The following is a 16184-nucleotide window of genomic DNA, read 5'->3' on the forward strand; positions in this document are numbered from 1 at the left end:
TACATTTTGTATTACATATAGCATCTGCTATATATAATCTGGGTATTGCACCCAGCACATAGGCAATACCAGTTAAATATTAGCCAAATGAATATTTGCTTAGAAGTCAAATTAACCAAGAACGTACTTAGACTAGATATCCTGAATTGAGCTGTGTAGTTTATTTGCATGTTAATCATGGAGTTTGAATTTGTATCTTGATTATGGGTTTTTCGTGGATAGATTTTAATTTGTGCTTGAAGGAGTTCAAAATTCACAAGAGGCTTCATCATGTTTGTTACACACTGTTCATGGCCACAGGGGAACATTCCATTAGTGTTAGAATGGTAGGGACTCCTGTCTTTTCAGCTCCATTCGATTTCAGCTCTTCTCATCTTCTCCTGGGAAGTCCAGGATGAAGTGGTTTTCCAAGAGACATGTAGATATAAATTAATGAATATTTATTAAATGATTAGTAAATATAAGGCAAAAATTATAAACACTTTTCTATATTGGTTAAAGTAGAGATATGTAAAGCACAGAACTTGCCCTTAGGGGGCTTGCAGTACAAGTGACACAAAGTTTAATTATCCTTAATATTTATCTTTTCATTAATGTACCTCTGTGCAGTAAGATAATTTTGAAATTCTTAGGTCCCTTGCTTTCTGTGGTTGCACACAATCAATATTTTACACCTCCAAAAATCCTACCCTCAGCACAGCTAGCATGATGAATACTCAGATCTTTTAATAAAGCCTGTTTCCTTAAAAATAGATGAAGAATCTAGATCCATATAATAAAATATTTACTTGCTTAAACTGGTGTCTATCATGTTTTGGGACTCTAAGTGATACAGAAGGGATGATATTTAACTTCTAATTTCTGCCACACAACAGAGCTATACAAAAAGAAGTTGGTACTAAATTATAGTAGAGATGTGGAAGTTTCTGTTTATTATTGCTTCTCAGGCCTTTGGCCAAGATCAAGTGTAGTTTTGGTTTTATACTGATTATCCTATTTGGAGCTTTAACTATAACAGTACGAGGCAAGATTAGAATTTCACAGAGCCAAGAGAAAGCTCTACTATTGCCTGAAATTAGTTTCTACCTGATCAAAGACAACTTGTTACTATATTTGTAGTATCAATGAGATGTCTATTCATTAAAACTGATAGAATAGTTAATTTTAAGTGATGTTCAAGGTGCAGGGGGAAAATAATATAATAATATAGGTAAAGGCTGGATTGTGCTAAAATATTTGTGATGAAGATGATGACAGTCATAATGTACTTGAATGTTTTGTGTGCTATTACATATAAGGCTCTGAGAGAGGCACAACAATAGGCCTTCGTCTTCAAGAACTGCTTTGTGAGATCCAAAAGAAATAAAATAGTAACTGAGTAAACAAAAATATTATGCTGAGTGTCAAATAAAAATTTTCCTTCTTGAACCTTGAGGATAGAGGGAAAGAAGGAACTTAAGAGAGGAGGGACAATAGGAGAAGGGTATTATCAAGGGAGAAATGGGGAAAATGGGGAAACCATGGTGGAAGGGTTAGACAATGAGAGAGATAAATAATGCCTAGCTAGTTTTAAGAAAACCAGACAGAACCATATTAGTCCAACAACCTACTGACAAATTATACCTACACCTAGCTCAAGGAACATAATATATGTCTAGTCAAGGTTTATCTGAGGATGTTTGGTTTTTGGCCAAGCTTTATGTAGTGCATGGTAATTAAAAGTATCAGACTGGTGAAACTAACCTTTTAGGACATTTAACAACCATGCTTTGAGGCATATACTAATCTGGTCAGAGGGACATAAAAGCCAGTTTTTGCTCCTTGCCCTCAAAGGCTGACTAAGTTCTAGGGGACTATGGAACATCTCTCAAAATGTCCTCTAACTGTGGTGAGTCCCTGTCCTCTTGAGCAAGGAGGCCATGGAGACCCCACCAGATGGACTTGAACAAGTGTCCAGTCTACAAAGAGGAGGATAAACACAGAGGAAACATTTCTTCCATGCTTCCAAGTGAAGCCAGCTACAGTCGAGCAAGACCTTTGACTTATCTTCCCATAGATGGAACTGGTAAAAGAAAGGAGCCAGGGGCTCCTCCCAGGCCCATGTAACCCCTGAGGAACAGATCCTCAAACGACCTTAAGAGTAAAACTAAAATGGTTAATCTGGGCAACTGTATGGTCTTAAACACCCAAAAGAAAAGTATAACCAAAGACTAAAGTGATCAATATAATTCTTTAAGAGTCCACATGTATACCTAAAGGCTATATAACAAGAAATAATGCCAGACACGTGATACCTTCCTTTGAGTTATTGGCCAGGGTGTCGCAAGAGACTCCCAGACAGTAGCCCAGCATAGAACTGGGAAAATGAACAGCAGACCCCAATCTTATGTAAAGGAATGCTGGCAACTGATTGCTGCTAGATGGGAAAGAGCTCATCTTCCTAAAACAAGGAACTCTAGATAGGCTGACTAGACTCAGTGGATGGACTAGCACTGGGTAATGGCTGAGGTACTGATAACACAGTGGACAGTAACAAGGATGGCAGAGTATATGGGCTCTAGTGGGGGGGTGGGAGGCTATGAGAGGGTGCCATTTGGGATGCGAGTATAATAGATAAGATTGTTTGGGATGTTATATATGAAATACACACACAAAAAATCAATAAATAAAAAAATGAGTTATATTTGAGGAAGACACATAAAAATTTGCTTCATGTTAATGAGTAGATATGAAAAACATTACCATTGAAATCTACCTGATGACTTTATATCTATGCTCAGGTGCCAAGGATCACAGAAAGTAACCGGCTGTGACTAGTAATAATCAGATATATAGAGATTAGAGACACATGTGCAAACATCTAACGGTTAGTTGCATTAAAAATGAGCTTACCTGTATGAAAAAGTATATTTTAAAAAGAAATAGAGATCTTTTTTAAAGGTTAAAACCTCATTCAGTTTTATGTTTTATAGGGTTTATACTGAGTACAATAATGTATAACTGTATTAATTCAACACTGTGAACCTAAAAATTTACAGCCAATTTTGAAAGAGATGCATCAGTGCTCTGGAAGCTGTTATTGACTGTGTCAATGCTGTTGTAATGAAATGCTCCTATTAATTATGTGGTTATTAAATAAAGTAAAATAAAATAAAATAAAGTAAAAAGTAAATTTAAAAAATTGTCCTTATTGTGAACTTTAAATATGTACAGTCATTTGCTTGATATTGGGTCTTAAATCTAATCTTAATCTTTCTTTTCAATATCATTATATTTCCCTTCCCTAGGTCATCTTGATTTGGATGTTGTGAATATAAAAAAAAATCAGCTTCATAAGATAAAGATGAGAAAAATACAGGACACAAGTAAATGTGCCCCTGGGAACCAGACTATAAGGAATTAATCTAGAATTTTCAGGTTAAATACATGGTGTTGGGTGGTCCAGTGTGATCTATGGATAATCCATCTTCCTTACTCCCGCTGTGCATTCTGGGTGATGTTCTGTCTTGTGTTCTTGCCTTTTCCAGTAATGTTTCCACTAGGGTTGAAGTCATGTCTGATTCACAATCCTCTTTTGTTATCAATAATGTGATCATTTTAATTGCAGTATTAAAAAACATAACTTATTTATTCCTCAAAATATATTTATCTATGCCTAGTATACAACAAAGAGCTAGGATTAAAGTTTACAAGTTTACAGTGAATAATGTGGGTGCTAGTCTTTCTTTGGTGGAGATTATATTCTAATAAGGGACAGATATAATTTAAAAATTGATTCACAGAAAAATGCAGTTAAAATTCTTGATAATTTATTGAAGGAAAAGTAATCATGATTTGAAAGAGAGCAAAAACAGAAATTGTAGTGTCACTTTAGATAAAGGTACCAGGAAATTCTGTTCTGGGGAAGTGATAGTTCAGTTGAGACCTTCAATAAAGGAGTCTTATTATAAAGAGTAACTGGGCAAGGGATATTGCAGGCAAAGAAAACAGTGTGAGTGAAACATACTCGATGGACTATCTTCTTATAGTTGAGAACCTGAGAGAAGGCAACAGTGACTGGGTCAAATGAGTGGGAATTGATTTGAGGACAGAAACTTGGCTCAATAGGTCTTAATATATGACAGAATATGTGAACTCTGGTGGACAGTTGGGGGGGCTATAAGAGGGGTGCAGATAGGGGAGGGGGTCAAAATATGGTCAAACTATATTATATGAAATTTGCAAAAATTCAATAAAAATAAACAGAAGGGATAACATAGGACTGGTAAACATAAACAAGTTAATTATATCCTAAAGACAAAAGAAGACATTGAATCATTTTAAATAAGAGAGTGACTTGATTTATGTCTTGGGACCATGAATCTGTAGTAGAGTACAGTGTGAGGAGGAAATGAGGAAAGAGATTATATATGAGTATTGTAGGGGATTAATGATGGACATACCATCTAGAAAGGTTTCTATCAAAGAGCGGAAAAATTGCAAGAGGCAATTATGGATTTTTTGTGAGAAAGGAGAGCAATCTATTCTCCCTTCTCTGAGAAGCTGAGATAAAGAACTTTTCAGGATAGATCAAGTTTATATGTTGTCTCTTCCCATGTCACCTGAATACTTCCATTTCCTCAGTGTTGAAGCTAAGTTGAGTGAGATTTTAGGACATTCAATCCAGTGTGAGTTTTGATTTGCTAGTAGATATATTAATATTGACTGTTATAGCATTTCACAATATACTAATGTCTGAGGATTTTAAATGTACTTAGTGAATGATGGTAAATAATGGTAAAATAATTTATTGTTTTGAACGTGAGAATTTTGTAAACACAAAGCTAAAATCTTCCTTTACTGTGTATTTATTAATGATTGATTGATGATTAGCCTATTGTAACAACCTATCAGTATTCAGGTTATGTAAGTACCATTGGCCACATCAGGGATATATAAGACATTGTTTTGGTTGTGTAACAGTTACAAAACAGAAACTTACAATAATAATCATAATTTATTTTGCTTGTAAATATGAAGATTGAATAGACTTAGTTCTTACTCCAGTCTCTGGCTCTATCAGGAATATGGCTGCAGTCAGATGCTAGCTGAAATTCGGATTTTTTTTTCCACAGATATACTTAATCTATGCTCTTCGCTCTGCTGGGAAGATTCAAACAGCTGGTGATTTGACCACCTGAGTGTGTCTATTTTGATGTAGTGTTTCTAATTGACCATTTCACATGGTGGTCTGAGCATACCTGGGCTCCTTACATGAAGGCTAGAGACTCCTAGAATGAGTATCCTATTGGATGGCAGCAGAAACTCTGACTTAGAAGTCATCACTTGTGTTTGCTGAAGCAGTCACAATGGCCCTCCCAGGTTCAAGAGTGAGATATACTTTATCTCTTAAAGGAATGAGAGACACAGTATTTGAAAACAGTTTATTATCATCAAAGTCATGGTCCCTTATTTTAGTCTGATTTCTTTGACTACATGGTCATCCTGACACCCTTGTAATCCCTTATTTTAAAACAAATTACCAAGCTATGTAGGTTAGCTAACCAACTGCCTAACTAACTAACTAACTAACTATGTATTTTGCTGGACATGACCAAAAGATAACAGCACTGGAGAGAATTACATATATTTTATAAATGTATAATATTTGTAATTGGAAACATTTCAATTTTAGAAGACATATATATATATATATATATAATACATTTCCTAGTAACATATATGTGATACTTTCCTGACTACATTTGCAGTTCCATAAGAAAGCTGAAGATTATCTAGCTCCTGTGATGCTTGTGAAACCAGTTGAAGTCAAGCTATCAATCCAATTCAGTGAGCTAATAGTATACATTTGGATAAATTTTTCTTGTAGTATTTAGTACAATCAATGTTACCAAATATAATAGCAGTTTACATAGTTTTATTTAACTAAGCAAAGGAAGTGTAATGTTATGGATAATTTTCCCCTAACAAATACATATAATTATTTTAGAAATTAAGCACTAACACTATAAAATTTGAATTGTCTTAATTATGTGAAATGAGTTTTGATAAACCATACCAAACAATTTCAACCAAGTCCATAAAAGAGACAGGGCTTTTTAATGCATATTCCTTCTTTCCCTGCCTATTAGTTTATGGTCTGGAAAAATCAATGAGATTTTTTTTATTTCTCCGTTCACAAAAAAATTAATAACTAGGAGTGAATCAAGCCAAAAGGTGTGGGTAACCATGTCCATAATTTCTGAACTGAATAGTAGCATGTAATCCAAAACCCAATAAAACAAATAAGCAACATATATTTGGAATTTTTTTAGTTTTTGATAGGCACAGAGGCAACATCTGCTACTGGATGAATTTCTTCAAAATTGCAATGAAGGATATATTTTAAAGGATGATATATTAGTTTTTGAACAGGGTATTATACAGAGATAAGATTGTTTAATGCTAAGTTAGAATAAAGTCCTATTAATTAAGCAGGGATTAACCTTGGTTAAAAAGATTTCAGGGTCAAGGATGGGAGGAGGGTGCTTGGATATAATCAATGCATACTAATGCTGTATGCATGTATAGAAATACCACAATGACTTCTACTAATATGTACAGTTAATATGTGTTAACAAAGATATTTTTAAATTTCTTAGGCTTTTCTGAAGAAAATGATTGAGCTATGACATCTGGTATGTGGTGATGTCTAAAATGTTTCTTTAAAAAGTTATGTCAATTCGTTATATCAAGCACTATCTAATTTTAAGCTTTGCTTCCTTTTCCAGGAGAACATTTGAGTCACACATATCTGAATATGGTGCTATCTATAAACATTTTACAATAATTATTTTTAATAAAACTGTAATTTTCAATTAAAAATAATTCCTTTCAAAGCACCACGTTTGGGGCTGGAGAGATAGCCCAGGAGGTAAAGTGTTTGCTGTGTAAGAATGAGGACCTGAATTTGGATCGCCAGCACACACATAAAGGCCAGGCATCTGTAATCCAACAGCTGGGGGCAGAAACTAGCAGACCTCAGGGGCTCACTGATCAGACAAGAACAGTGAGATTTAGGTTTTGTGAGAAACATTGTCTCTGAAAATTAGGTGGAGAAGCAATTGAGGAAGACACTGGACGTCAACCCCTAGATTCCAGAGTACAACACCCCTCTCGCATTTATGTGTGTACTTGCAGAGATACACACGAAATTAATAAAAACACATGTTTTTGAGTATCCAAATGAACAAGACAGATGTGGTCACTACATTAACAATGGTAACATAAACTCATCTGTATAGAACTTGTTCCAATTTAATTTCGCGGCCCTTTCCTCGAGATAAAGAAGATAAAGTTACTTATCCCTCAAGGGAGGTTGAAACTTTCACAGAAGGGTATCATTAGAGATGTCTTACAGATAGCACAGAGTGTTGCAATCTATGCTTGCAATTTATGTAGAATGCTCTACAGGTAGGCCAAATCTGTTTGTTATTTCTTCAGATCACACATGAATTGATGGTAAGAAGCTGCTGGAGGGGCCACTGCAAATACAAGTCTATTTCTATCTTTTTTTTTACACTGAACTATTTACATGTATTAATTCACTATACAATCACTCTGAAAGGTAATAGAAAGCTAGATCTTGGACTTGTAGTCTTATCTACAGTTCTGTAAAGATTCTGTTGGAAAATAGAAGTTGATCCTAAAATATTGGTTCACATATCTTGAGACTACTTCTTTTCTGATAAGATCATCTGTTTCTTTTTCTCTTTTTTTTCATGTACTCTTTCTTCTATTATTTTTTAAGGGGCTTTGGCTGCTCTATCATTCCCCCCTCTGAAGGGGTAGCCCTAAAATCTTTTAAAGACTAGATGAAAGCTCCCAAATACTTTAGACATTTTTGACCTTTGGAACAGAGTATCTTGCTAAGAGGCCCAAGAACATTATGAGTATTAGCCAAGAAACTGGCTACTTTTCTTTGGGGGCTTTTTTCCCTAACTGCCTAGCCAATTCTTGCCTCCTATTCTTATCACACCATCCTCTGAAGAGGTTACCCAAATTGCGGATCGGGAATCAGGACACAGACCACTCTGGCTTCTTCCATGCTCAACGGGGATGCAGGATGAGGCAATTGGAGTACCACTTCAGTGGGTCTATCTAAAAGACTCCGAAATTGTGTAACTCTTATCTGTAGGGGGAAAAGAAAGTCCTTGACTGGTGAATAGGAGATGTGAAGGAGAAGTAAAGGCAAGAATAATTAGCATTACAAGTTCTAGACGGGGAACTAGAAAAAAGTCAGAACAGGGAAAATTTCAAATGTTCCTATGAGAGCCCATTGGAATTTCTTGACAAAGGTTTCCAGAAGCATCTCTCTGTTGGGTTCCTCTTCATTTTACTTCTGTCTGCCAGGGCTGGGCTCAAGAGTGATTGATTCAGGATTTGCTTTCAGGTATTTTGATAGCTGTTGGAGTGCTTAGAATCGGTGTCAGTTCCCTCTCAAAGGCTTCAAGATAACTGAGGGGTCACTGAGGTGTATGTATGACCTGAGGGTATGCACACTGGAAAGCCTTTACCCAGTATGGGTCATGCCTTCTCATCCTAGCCTTCCCCAGATTGTATACTTTAGCCCTCCCCAAACACAGGAGACCATGTGTGATTAGGGCCGAATTACATGCAGTTGGCTGGGAAGAGTGGCTGGGTACTCTGGTGAGGATCCAATGACTGCGCTTGGCCCTCCTTTAATGAATGAGCACAACTGTCAACAAGCCCAATTGTGGCAATGTTTAGCAATCAGGCACAGCTGAAGTCGTGATGATGGTAGTTATTTCATGCAGAAGAGACTGCTGTACAGCATCATCTTATTAAAAGCACATGGAATTTAAAAGGGTTTGGTGCTAGAATCCACACATGAGGGAGAGCATATGTCTTTTGTTTTTCTGAGTCTGTGTTACTTCACTAGTATAACAGTTTCTTGATCCATCCATTTACTTGCAAATTTCATTATTTCATCTTTCTTTACTGCTGAATAGAACTCCATTGTGTAAATATACAACACTTTTGTTAACCAATCATACTTTTGTTAACCACTCATCAGTTGAGGGGTACTTATGTTGCTTCAGTCTCTTAGCTACTGTGAAAAGAGCAGCAATAAACATGGTTGTTCAAGTGTCTCTACAATAGGATGAGTCCTTTGGGTGTATGCCAAGGAGTGGTCTAATCAGATCATATGGTAGGTTCATTTTTAGTTTATTAAGAGTTCTCCACATTGTTTTCCATAGGGGTTGCACAAGTTTACAATCCCACCAGCAGTAAATGAGTGTTCCCCTTTCTCCACATCCTCACAAGCATTTAGTATCATTTATTCTCTTGATCCTAGCTAGTCTGATTGGGGTAATGTGATACCTTAGGGGGGTTTTCATTTGCATTTCCCTAATTACTAATGATGTTGAACATATTCTGAGATGTTTCTTAGCCATCTTTATTTCTTCATTTGAGAACTCTCTGTTTAAATCTTTTGCCCATCTTTTAATTGGGTCATTTTGTTACTCGATTCATTGTTTTTTTAGTTCTTTGTATATTCTGGATGTTAAACCTCTGTCAGATGTGTCACTGGTGAAGACTTTTTCCCATTTTGTGGGTTTTCTCTTCACTGTTTTCTGAGATGTTTCTTAGCCATCTTTATTTCTTCATTTGAGAACTCTCTGTTTAAATCTTTTGCCCATCTTTTAATTGGGTCATTTTGTTACTCGATTCATTGTTTTTTTAGTTCTTTGTATATTCTGGATGTTAAACCTCTGTCAGATGTGTCACTGGTGAAGACTTTTTCCCATTTTGTGGGTTTTCTCTTCACTGTTTTGATTGTTTCTTTGGCTGTACAGAAGCTTTTTGGTTTAATGAGGTTCCACTTATTGATTGCTGACCTTAATTCCTGAGCAACTTCTGTCTGATTTAGAAAATCCTTTCCTACACCTATATCTTGTAAGTTGCTGCCAATATTTTCTTGTAATAGTTTCAGTGTTTCCAGTTTCACATTGAGGTCTTTGATCCATTTGGAGTTGACTTTTGTGCATGGTGAAAGATAAGGATCTAGTTTCATTCTTCTACAGGTAGAGATCCAGTTTTGCCAGCTCCATTTGTTGAAGCTGCCGTCTTTCCTCCATTGTGTATCAGGTGGCTGAAATTGCATGTACTTGGGTTTGGGTCATCAATGATATTCCATTGATCTATATGTCTATTTTTGTGCTAATACCATGCTACTTTATGACTATAGCTCTGCAGTATACTTTGAGATCTGATATAGTAATCCCCCGAATATTGCTCTTTTGTGCTCAGGGTTTCTTTGGCTATCCGGAGTCTTTTGTGCTTCCGTATGAATTTAAGGATTTTTTTTTTTTTTTAATTTTGTGAAGCATGTCACAGGGATTTTGATTGAGATTGCATTGAATCTATATTTTGTTATTGTTAGGTTGGTCATTTTCACAATATTAATTCTTCCAATACGTGAGCACGGGCCATCTTCTGGTGTCTTCCTCAATCTCTTATTTAGCGATTTAAAATTTTCATTGTAGAGATCTTTGGTGTCCTTGGTCAGATTTATTCCAAGATATATTTTTTACAGCAATTGTGAATGGGAGCATTTCCCTGTATTCTTTCTCCAATTGCTTGTTACTGGTGTACAAAAAGGCTACTGATCTTTGAAGATTGATTTTATAACCTTCCACTATCTTGAAAGTGTTGATCAGTTCTAGGAGTTTTTTGGTGGAACTTTTGTGATCTCTTAGGTATAGTATCATATGATCTGCAAAAAGTGATAGCTTGACCTCTTCTTTTCCAATTAGTACTCCTTTCATTTCCTTCTCCTGTCTTATTGCTTTAGCAAGAGTTTCAAGCACTATGTTGAAAAGGAGTGGAGATAGTGGACGTCCTTGTCCCACTCCTCATTTTAATGGAAATGCTTCCAATTTTTCTCCATTTAGAATGATGTTGGCTGTGGTTTTGTTGTATATAACTTTAATTAAGTTGAGGTATCTTCCCTCAGGTCCAATTCCTTCTAGGGCTTTGAACATAAATGCACGCTGAATTTTGTCAAAAGCCTTTTCTGCATCTATTGAGATGATGAGGTGGTTTTTGTCTTTGAGTTCATTTATATGATTAATGATGTTTATTGACTTGTGTATATTGAACCATCCCAACATCTCTGGAATAAAGCCTACTTGATCGTGGTGAATGATCCTTTGATGTACATCTGCATGTGGTTTGCAATTATTTTGCTGGGAATTTTTGCATCTATGTTCATTAAGGATATGGGTCTATAGTTTTCTTTTTTCTTTGTGTTTTTACCCTGTTTGGGTACTAGAGTGATGCTGGCTTCATATAAGGAATTTGGGAGTTCTCCCTCTGTTTCTATTGTTTTGAATAATTTAAGTAGTATTGGTTGGAGGTCTTCTTTAAATTTCTGGCAGAATTCTGCTGTAAATCCATCTGGGCTTAGGCTTTTTTCTTTAAGCTGGGAAGCTTTCTATTACTATTTCAATTCCCTTATATGCTATGGGTCTATATAAACTGTTGATCTCTTATTGGTTTAACTTTGGTGGTTCCCATGATTTTAGATATCCATCCATTTCTTTCAGATTTTCAAATTTGGTAGCGTATAGGTTTTTTAAATATTCCCTTATAATGGTTTGGATCTTTTGGGTGTCTGTTGTGATGTTTTCCCTTTCACCTCTGATTTTGTTGATTTGGATTTGCTCTTTATTTCTTTTGGTTAACTGGGCTGAGGGTCTGTCTACCTTATTTAGCTTTTCAAAGAACCAGCTCTTAGATTCATTGATTCTTTGTATTGTTTTCTTTGTTTCTATTTCATTAATTTCTGCTCTGTTTTTTGTTATTTGTTCTCTTCTGTTGGGTTTGGGTTTCATTTGTTCTTGCCTCTTCACTGTCTTGACCTGCAGGGTTAGGCCATTTATTTGGGCTCTTTCTAATTTTTTAATGTAGGTACTTAGAGCTATAAACTTCCCTCTTGGTACTGTTTTTAATGTATCCCAGAGGTTGTGTTGTGTTGTACTTTCCTTTTCATTGACTTCCAGGAATTCTTCTATTTCACTCTTATTTTTTCCTTTGACTCACTTATTGTTTAGGAGTGTGTTGTTTAATCACCATGAGTTCATGTAGTGACTAGGGCTTTGTCCAGTGTTGATTTTTAGCTTTATTGCATTGTGGTCCAATAGAATGCAAGGAATTACTTCAGTTTTTTGTATTTTTTGAGTTTTGTTTTGTGGCCCAGTATGTGGTCAATTTTTGAAAAAGTTCTATGGGGTGCTGAGTAGAAAGTGTGTTCTTTGGTGCTTAGGTGGAATATCAAATGATGTCTGTTAAGTCCATTTGATGTATGGTATCATTTAATTCAGACGTCTCTCTCTGTTTATTTTTTTCTCCAGTTGACCTGTCTAATGGAGACAGTGGGGTATTAAAGTTCTGTACTATTACTAAGTTGAGGTTAATCAGTGTCTTAAAGTCCTGTAGTGTTTTTATGAATTTGGGTGCACGAGAATTTGTTGCATATGTATTAAGGACTGTAGTATCTTCTTGGTTAATTGTTTTTTTGATCAGAATGAAGTGACCCTCCTTATCGCTTCTGATTAGTTTTACTTTGAAATCTATTTTGTCAGATATTAGAACTGCAACCCATGCTTATTTCTTAGTGCCAATTGCTTGGAATATTCTTTTCTGTCCTTTTACCTTAAGGTTGCGCCTGTCCTTGAAAGTGAGATGGATTTCTTGCAGACCAGCGAAGAGATGGAATTTTTTTCTTAATCCATTTGCTTAGCTTGTGTCTTTTGACTGGGGAGTTCAGTCCATTGATATTTAACATTATTATTGAAAGATGTGTACTGGTTGACATAATTTTTTAAATTATTTATTTAATAACCATATGATTAGAAGAAGCGTTTCATTACAACAGCATTCACATATTCAATAACAATTTCCAGAGCTAAGATGCATCTCTTTCAAAATTGGCTGTAAATTTTTAGGTATATAGTTGAATTAATGCAGTCATACAATATTGTTCTGTGTCTAAACCCTATAAGAGATAAAATTAAATGAGGTTTTAAACTTTAAAAAAAAGATCTCCGATCTCCATTTCATTATTAAAATACAGTTTCATACAGAAAATTTCATTTTTGCAATTGACACTAAGATGTTTGCACATGCGTTTCTAATCTCTATATATCTGATTATTACTAGATATATAGAGGTAGTATATAGACTAGTCCCAGTCTTTGACTCTCCTTACAAAGTCACTAATGTCTCCACTCTCATGGCGTCATATAATCATAGTCAGCTCTCAAAGGCCCACCTTCGAATATTATTAACATACAAATTTGGGCATTAAATTTTCAACACAAGATTTTGGGGGAAACACATTGAAACCAGGAACATGACAAGAAGGAAGCAAACCCGCTGATACAGATTTCTAGTGCCTTCCTCATCTAGCAGTAATCAGTTGTCTATATTCCTTTGGATAAGATTGGGGTCTGCAGTTCATTTTCCCAGTTCTGTGCTGGGTTATTATCTGGGAATCGCTTTGGCCACCCTGGCCACCAACTCAAAAGAAGGTATCACTTGTCTGGTGTTGTTGCTTGTTATGTAGCCTTTAGCTATATATATGTACGCTTATGAAGTTATGTTGGCCCCTTTAATCTTTGGTTATACTTTCCTTTTGGGTGTTTAAGGCCATAGAGTTGGTCCAGATAAATGGATTTATTTTTACTCTTAAGGTCATTTGAGGATCTGTACCTCAGGGGTCACATGGGCTTGGAAGGATCCCCTGGCTCCTTCCTTTTACCAGATCTGCCTATATGAAGATAAGTCAAAGGTCCTTCTCGACCATGGTTGGCTTCGCTTGGAAGCATGGAAGAAGTGATTCCTCTGTGTTGAATCTTCTCTTTATAGACTGGACACTGGTTCAAGGCCAACTCGTGGGATCTCCTTGGCCTCCTTGATCAAGAGAACAGGTGACCCACCACCATTATAGGACATTTTGAGAGATGCTCATAGTCCTCTGGAACTAGTCAACATAGGAGGGCAGGGAGCAAAAAATATCCTTTATGTCCCTCTGACCAAATTATTATAGACCTCAAAGTATGTCTGTTAAAAATCCAAGAAGGTTAGTTCCACAAGTCTGGTATTTTTAGTTATTGTGTGTCATGTAGATAAATCTTGGGCAAAGTCCAGTTATTCTCAGATAAAACTTATCTAGACATATATTTCTTGATCTGCTATGTATAATTTGACAGTAGGTTGTAGGAGTAATATGGTTCTCTCTGGTTTTCAAAACTAGCTAGGCATTATTTATCTCTCACATTGTCTCACCCCTCCATCATGGTTTTCACACTTAAGGTGCCCCCATTTCCCCCTTTCTCCCTTACTAATGCCCTTCTCCTATGGTCCTACCTCTCTTGAGCTCCTTCTTTCCCTTTATCCCCTATGTTCCTTGTATACCCTTCCCTCCTCCCTCCCTTAAACTAACCCAATTTTTATCCATATCTCCCTTATTAGGGCCTGTTTCCTACTGTTCTTCTTTTTCAGGTTATTTCTTTTCCTTTACCTCCCTGTTTCCTTTCCATTATCCTGGGTCCTATAGATTTGTCTGGTTTCATACTTAATTATTAGAGTCTGGTTCTAGTATCCACATATGAGGGAAAACTTATGTCAAAATTTTTTCTGAGTCTGTGTTACTTCACTTAGTATAACAGTTTCTAGTTCCATCCATTTAGCTGCAAATTTCATGATTTCATCTTTCTTTACTGCTGAGTAAAACTCCATCGTATATATGAACCACATTTTCATTATCCACTCATCAATTGAGGGACACCTAGGTTGCTTCCATCTCTTAGCTATTGTGAAAAGAGCAGCAACAAACATGGATGTACATGTGTCTCTGCAATAGGATGAGTTCTTTGGGTATACGCCAAGGAGTGGTATAACTGGGTCAAATGGTAGGTTCATTTGTAGGTTTCTAAGAGTTCTCCACACTGCTATGCATAGGGGTTGAACCAGTTTGCAGCCCTACCACGAGTGGATGAGGGTTCCCCTTTCCCCACATCCTCTCCAATATTTGCTATCATTTGTTTTGTTGATCTTAGCCAGTCTGACTGGGGTAAGGTGAAATCTTAAAGTGGTTTTAATTTGCATTTCCCTGATTATTAGTGATGTTGAATATCTTTTAAGATGTTTCATAGCCATCTTTACTTCTTCTTTTGAAAACGTTCTGTTCAGCTCCTTAGCCCATCTTTCAATTGGGTTGCTTCTTGTTTTGGGTCTCTGTTTTTTGAGTTTGTTATAAATTCTGCTTATTAAACCTTTGTCCGATGTGTCACTGGTGAAAATCTCCTCCCATTCTGTGGGTTTTCTGTTTGCTTCCTTGGTTGTCTCCTTTTTATGTACAGAAGCTTTTTAGTTTAATGAGGTCCCATTTGTCGATTCTTGCCCTTGTTTCCTGAGCAATTGATGTCCGGTTTAGAAAATCCTTTCCTACGCCTATATCTTGTAGGTTTTTCCCAACGTTTTCTTCTAAGAGTTTCAGAGTTTCAGGCTTTACATTGAGGTCTTTGAGCCATTTGGAATTGACTTTTGTGCAGGGTGAAAGATAGGGGTTTAGTTTCATTCTTCTACAAGTGGAGATCTAGTTTTGCCAGCACCATTTGCTGAACATGCTGTCTTTCCTCCAGTTGATGTTCTTGGACCCTTTGTCAAATATCAGGTGGCTGGAATTGCATTTGCCCATATTTGGGTCTTCAGTTTTGTTCCACTGGTCTATGGGTCTATTTTTGTGCCAATACCATGTTGTTTTTTGACTATAGCTCTGTAATACAGCTTGAAATCTGGTATAGTAATCCCCCCCACATTGTTCTTAGTGCTCAGGGTTGTTTCAGCTCTCCAAGGTTTTGTGCTTCCATATGAATCTTAGTATAGTTTTTTCCAATTCCGTGAAAAATGTCATGGGGATTTTGATTGGCATTGCATTGAATCTATGTATTACTTTTGGTAGAATGTTCATTTTCACAATAATAACTCTTCCTGTCCATGAGCACTGTAGGTCTTTCCACCTTCTGATGTCTTCCACAATTTCTTTCTTTAAAGATTTAAAATTTTCATTGTAGAGTTCTTTAATGTCTTTGGTCAGGTTTATTCTGAGATAT

The sequence above is a fragment of the Nannospalax galili genome, unplaced genomic scaffold (assembly GCF_000622305.1).
Source record: "Nannospalax galili isolate Female #2095 unplaced genomic scaffold, S.galili_v1.0 scaffold3, whole genome shotgun sequence".
In the NCBI taxonomy this organism is placed as follows: Eukaryota; Metazoa; Chordata; class Mammalia; order Rodentia; family Spalacidae; genus Nannospalax; species Nannospalax galili.